Consider the following 7,226-nt stretch of genomic DNA (forward strand, 5'->3'; position numbering starts at 1 on the left):
TATGTAGTGTGGCAAATGAGTCAATACAATGTTCATTAATTACATTAACATACCAGTGTCATGTTGTGCCAGCCTATTATTTCTCCTTTAATTACATTGGTACTTTTGCTTAAATTAACTTACCATATGTGTGTGCAGGTTTTGATTAAAAAAAGCATGAATCCTTCCATTTTATTGTTTTCAAAACAGTTTTATATATCACATACAGGTCCTTTACTTATCCAGTGGATTTTAGAAGCAGCTTGTCCATTTCTAAAATAAAACCTGCTGGGATTTTGTTGAGACTACTTCATTTTTCATTACAATGCTAAATTCATATTGCCAATATTTTATTTAAAACATTTTAATTTATGTTTAGGTAGGATATTGGTATGAAGTTGTTTCTTTTCCTCCTCCTTCTTTCTCAGAATGTCTTTGTGTGTATTCAGTATAGGGCAATGTGGGCTTAAAAACACAAATTGAGTAGTATTTCTTCTCATTTCATTTTCTAGAAGAGTTTGAGAGGACATACAGTTTTTCTTCTTTAAATTAGTTTTCTTAGTAGAATTAATCAGTGAAGCTTTCTGGATTTAGAATTTTCTTTAAGGAAACATTATAAACTATGATTAAATTTCTATACTCATATAGAGCTTTTCAAGTTACTAAGTTTTGCTGAGTTGGCTTTTTCTTTTGAGGGATTTGTCTAATACATTTGGAATAGAAGTCATTGAAAGGATTTTAGTGGAATGGGATGTGATATGATTTCCAATTTCATAAGGTTATTCTCATCTCTAGATAGGAAATACTGTATTAGGAAGTAAGAGTGAAAAGAGAAAGCCTTTTGATAGACATATTTTATAATCTTGGGGGGCTATCAAAGGAGGTTTAGGTGAGGGAGAAAGCAAAGGAGTTTTATCTTTATAAGAACACAATATGTCAAATATACTTTTTATATATAATATGTGGTGGTTTAACAAATGATAATCACATAATTTTCTGATGACTATCAATTATATAGACAAATCTGAGATTTACAGAAAAGGGGATGATTCATACCTATACTTTAAAATTATGAAGAAATATTTAATAACATGTCATTATTTTGTGTATACTTAAAGTCTGTTACAATGTTCTAAACAATCTAATTTTCATATAGTTATTTCATTATACAATTCCTATAAATATGCATGTTCCCACAAAGCATACAAGGAATTATCATATTCAAATATCTGAGCTACCTATGTTAATAGGTGGCATTTATGTATTAGTACTGTGATGACCCTGGAGCTCCTATTGGGTAATGACATGATGGAAAAATATGTGTTGTTATAAAATTGCCTTTCAAATATGTTGCTTCTTTTTGTCCATCCCTTTCCCACTGTATTAAACAAATGACATAATTTAATGCATATCAATTTTGCCCTTCAGTTTTTGGTTCTAGTCAGTTCGGAGACATATTGGATAGCAGTTTTGAGACTATAGTAGTGTTATCAAACAAAAACTTCTGAGGCAGTTGCTTATGAAAAAGAAAGGTTTTGTTCAGGTGCTGCATAGTCTGGGAGAATGGCAGGCTCCCTGTCTCAAAGCCTTTCTCCTCCACGAGACCAAGACAAAGTCCAACCATCTTCATCAAGCCCAAAATACAAACCAATGCCCAAAGTTCTTGCTTCATTTTAAAATACCATCTTTTGGAGCCCACAGGCAGCTGCTAAGTGGTCATTCAAGTAGCTTAGCTTGTTTCAGATGGCTGTTCATTTAATGGTCTCCCTCCTGGGAGCTTGTGTGTGGAGCTCACGTGGCCACGCACCTTGCAGCTGCTAGGGCTGCAAGGTCAGTACTCCTGAGAGAGAGTGCAGGAACACACTGGCTTATGTATCACCAGGTGGGCAAGAGAGCAAGAGAGGCTTCCTTCTGGAAGCCATTGGCCATGTGGCTGCTAGGGCTGCATGGTCATGAGCTCCCAGGTGAGGGCATGCAAACACACTGGCTGATGCATCACCAGGTCAGCAAGAGGGAGAGAAAGACATCCTCCTGGAGGCCATGGACCTCGTGACTGCTAAGGCCATGTGGAAACTTTCCATGTGGCACATGGAAAGAATAGGTGAATGCGCCGTGCAAGTGCAGGTCACAAGCAAGCCCATCATGAGCAGGAGAAAGCCTTTTCTGTTACCTGGTATCATATTAGCTTGGGTGCGAGATGATGGACCAAGCACTTCCCCAAATGACCAATCTACTTCCCAAACTTTCATGCTTGGGTGGATCTACCACCCAACCAATCCCCTTTTTCCCCAGGCGAGACAGGGGCCTCTTTGGTCCACCACCCTCCCATGCTGCCATTTTGACTTCTGTGGCACACATGCTTGCCTTCCCCTGGTCCCACCCCCCATCTGGAATGGAAGGGTGGAGGAAGGGTGTTTAGTGCACTCAGTGTAAGAACCTCTCCCTGCCTCCATCTTGGCTAGGGGGAGTGGGGGACTCAGGCTCTGACCAATATCCAATGATAACAATAAGACAAATGTTTCTCAAATGATGTATTATTCAAAAACAAGAAAGGAAGATTTTAAGCAAGGATATTTTAAGTATGTTTTGAAGGACATATGAGACAGGTTTGTGTAGAATTAATGAGCTGTTCAAGGCCAGGATCATTTTAATCTCTTTCCCAAGTTCTTAATTCCTTAAATTTGAAGCATCCTATCTTTCAAAAGTTACGATGTTCATTTATATTCCAGATATTATAAGATATCCACATTTCACTATCATTTTATGAAAGAAATTTGAGAAGTCTTTGTGATAAAAAGTAAAAACAAAAAAGGTGTTTTAAGACATCCCTGAGTACTTTGAAAATTATCTTCTATTTATTCTTTCTTTAGAACTGGCACAACGACTCCTTAAATAAGTATTCAAAGAGCGGCAGAGCCTGGGTAAATTGTGACATTGCCAGTTTGTCAGTGGAAGTACATGGATTGTTCATGAAATTCAGTCAGCATCATAAGATCAATGGGACCCTCAAAGCACTTGATTTTATCATTAAATTATTTTGGGTAATAAAATGCTCATGTGAATGAAATAATTGATGCATTTTGTGGTAGATAATGTTCATTGTCAAGAAATAATAGATAGGACTCAAATATAATGAGTTGTGACATTTTTTCCTGCACAGAGCAAAATAGAATGGAAGAATATATTGAACATGAAAAGACTAACTTGTAGGAAAACTGAAAGATAGCTTCAGATAACATTGAATTGTAAATTAACCATTTCAATTTTCAGTAGTAAAAAAAGTAAAATTACAGGATTATAAGTGGAAAAGTAGGGGGTTATTTCACTGTTTCGGGAGAATCTAAGCACAAGATTCTTAGAACAAAACTTAATCTCTGAAATATGTCTATATATGGTTTATTTGTGTGTATATGTGTTGAACTCACCAATTACTGTCTGTAATTGCTGTTTTTCTCCCTGGAAAACATTGTATAATTTGCACTTCTTTTTCTAAATTACTACCAATAATTCTTCCTTTCTTTCAGTGCACTTTTAACTGTTTGTTATAGATAGACCTATGTAACCTGCATATAGACATTTTATCTTTATGTAATTTAGTATCTTTTCCACTAACCCTTTCTATTCAATCAAGATCATCATGTATGATCTACCTAACTATTGTCCAACAAATTTATGTCAGTGAATCACTTACCTTCCCTTTAAGCTCTTTTTTTCTGCATTTGAGTGAGGAGCCCTTCTAAATGGAATTCTAGAGTTATAATTCTAAAAATAAACTAAAAGACCTACTTCTGAAATATTCTGAGTAGAGGAGCATTATCTTCCATTGTAAAAGACCTTCTGGGATTTTCTCCCCAAATTTCTTGCTTACTTATGCAAGCATTTGTATTGTTTTCATTCCATTCAGAGTAATCAGATTTTCAAAAAAATCACAAGGATATTTGCACAGTGCCTCTATGTTAACATCGTAAGTGAGTTTAACTTTTAAATAAATGTATTTTTGTATAGCTTTCCCCAAAGATGAACTGACAAAATAACAAAAGGTAGGACTCTGGCTTACATGAAATTAATTCAAATTCAAAAATGTAACACATGAAAGTGTACTCACAAAATTAGACTTAAACAAATTACAAAATGTACTTAAGGAAAAAAGTTTGAAGTATTGGATCTTCCTTTGTAACTCAGATAGTTTTATCATTTTAGACAACGAGATGTTAACAGGCTCAATGATCTTGAACAACTTAGATCTCTGAGAAACCTAACAGGAATGGGGAAACTAACAGAAAACAAATTTCCTAATGATATCCAACAAGCTTGTGACGGTCAAAAAGAGCATCGCCATTATGGAACTAATGATAGAGCATATGGAATATTTTTTATGTTTATTAAATAAAGCAAGATTGAATGGAATCAATCTTTCATTACATTGTTTCATACATATATGGGGGAAAAACATCTCATCAAAGAACTACATGTATAAACTTGGTGTGCTAATTTCTAAGGAGTATAACCTATTCTCCTTTACTGATTTCTATCAACTTTTTGGTGATCAACAAGGAATGTGAATATCATACACACACACATAGAAATTGTATATATATAATATACATAAAATTTCCTACTAGGTTTAAGATAGAAAGAACTATAATACTTAAACCTTACTTAAGTTTAACTAATTAGAGAATTGTTATTTTTCTACTTGGCATTATCTATTAACTCCAGAGGAGACTAATTTAAGAAAGAAATAGCTTATTGGTGACAGAGACAATAACATTTGTTTCCTTTATCTAAAAGAATTTTCTTGTTGTCACATATGGCAGTATTTCATGTTTTCTTATGGCTGAACATATTACAAGGTCTGGCCAAAAGCTGTCCAGTCATGTAATATGAAAAATAGAGACATTAGGAGACACAGGGCAAGTGTACATGTACAAGGAGACATAGAACACAATTATGTTACTCTTGTCAACACCAAATCATACCCATTTTACACTAATTTAATTCTCCACTACATTTAATATTCTACTGCTATTTTTTCCATGTTCTAGTTTTCCTTACTATATTGGGTTGGCCAAAAAGTCTTTTAAGTTTTTCCTGTACAATGGCTACAGTAGTGCTTAGTTGTCTTTAATTTCATTCAAAACAATTTTGTTAGATTGTATTGTAACAGCTGTCATATCAGTGTGCATTTAAAAAAAACTTATGAAAATTTGTTAATTTATGTAGCCATTTTAATATTGAAGCTGTAATAAAATATGTAACTTTTTGGTGTGTTATGCTTTATTTATTTAGAGAAAGGTGAAAACATAAGTGAAATGCAAAATAAGATTTGTGCAGTGTAGGGAGAAGGTGCTGTGACTTATTGAATGTGTCAAAAGTGTTCTGCAGAGTTTCTTGGTACTGCTGACATTCTGGCCAAATAATTCTTTGCTGTGGGGCTGGCTTATGCATTGAAAGATGTTTAGCAGCACCCCTGGCCTCTACCCACTAGAAGCCAATAGCAGGAGATAGCTGAGGTACTCAAAATATCACAATCAATAGTTATTGGTGAAAATGAAAGGTGTATATTTTATTTTATGGAAAAAAACATAACGGACTTTTTGGCCAACCCAATATCTTGTGTCATGTAAACTACAGCAGGCAAACTACTTTATTTTGGCATTAGTAGTTTTAGATACTTTATTATATAGTTGAAGAAATATTTCTTAATATTTTTTCAAAAATGTATTGGGCAAATTTGGTTTTCTTTGTACTTACACACTAAAGACTTTTTTTTAACTACATAACATTTGTTTAGTGATTACACAGGCTGAACACATTTGCTGGATCATTTTGAAGCGGGAATATGATGCAGGCACTCAACCAGTAACGGCATATCTGCCATTACTTAAGCACTGGCTCCAAACCAGGAACTGTTACGGCCTTTATATGCATATGTCTAATTTTATAAATGCCATAAGAGTAACGACTAACTTTTCAAAATTATGATGCTGACAAATGACCTACAATCACAAAACTAATCCAAAATTGACCCAAATTTAACAAAATTGATGCCATACCAGCTGGGCACGATTTTCCGTCCACCATCTTGCTGTTTCAGTGATGCCATTGGTGCTTTATAATTGAACTGCTTCATATTCATTCCATATTCAAATTGGCTAGCTCATGAAACATTGCTTCCTAAATGTCACTCCTTTTAAAGCAGGAAAAAAGATGAGCCAAGCAAGGCCTTTTATTAGATTGTTTACCATGGAATATATATTCCATGTATATTCCAAGGAAAAGTAACATCAGCTTTCACTGTTAAGTCCAAAGAAAAAATATCTCCTTTAGTGTTTAGTATGTCAACGTGATTTGTTTTTTCTAGTGAGTGTAAAGACAGGGAGTCTAGTTTGAACAAAGGCTGTCTCCACTACACTTTATGAGATAATTGGGAATATTTACTGCCCATTATAAACCTAAACCCCGATCAGTTTTTGGTTGTCTCTTGATTGCTTCTTTTTAAAATTTTTTTCATTTTTAAGATTTTTGTTGTTCAATTACATCTGTCCACATTTTTCCCCCATTTCTCTCCCCTGTCCTACCTACCCCTCTCTCCCACATTCAATCTGCCCACCCATTGTCCTTGTTCATGGGTCTTTTATACATGTTCCTTGACTTGTCCCTTCCCCTTTCCCCTGTTATCCCCTCCCCCCACCCCTCTGGTCACTGTCAGTTTGCTCCTTATTTCCATGTCTCTGGCTCTATTTTGCTCACTTTTTTGTTTTGTTGATTAGGTTCCATTTATAGGTGAGATCATATGGTATTTGTCTTTCACTACCTGGCTTATTTCACTTAGCATAATGCTCTCCAGTTCCATCCATGCAGTTGTGAAGGGTAAGAGTTTCTTCTTTCTTTCTGCTGCTTAGTATTCCATTGTGTGAATGTACCACAGTTTTTTGATCCACTCATTTGCTGATGGGCACTTAGGCTGTCTCTAACACTTGGCTTCTGCTCAGCTAAAGAAAAATCAGAAAAATAAAAAGGGAACCAACCGTATGGGAAAATATATTTGCTATTGATACCTTGAACAAGGGTTTGTTCTCCAAAATATGTAAAGAACTCACATGACTCCATACCAGGAAAACAAACAACCCAAATTAAAAAAAAATGGTCAAAGGACTGTTTCTAAGTTGTGTTTTTATCTGAAAATCACAATTGTAATAATTATTACTACACAATATCTTCTACTATCATACTTCTTGGGAAAA

The sequence above is a fragment of the Phyllostomus discolor genome, chromosome 3 (assembly GCF_004126475.2).
Source record: "Phyllostomus discolor isolate MPI-MPIP mPhyDis1 chromosome 3, mPhyDis1.pri.v3, whole genome shotgun sequence".
Lineage (NCBI taxonomy): Eukaryota > Metazoa > Chordata > Mammalia > Chiroptera > Phyllostomidae > Phyllostomus > Phyllostomus discolor.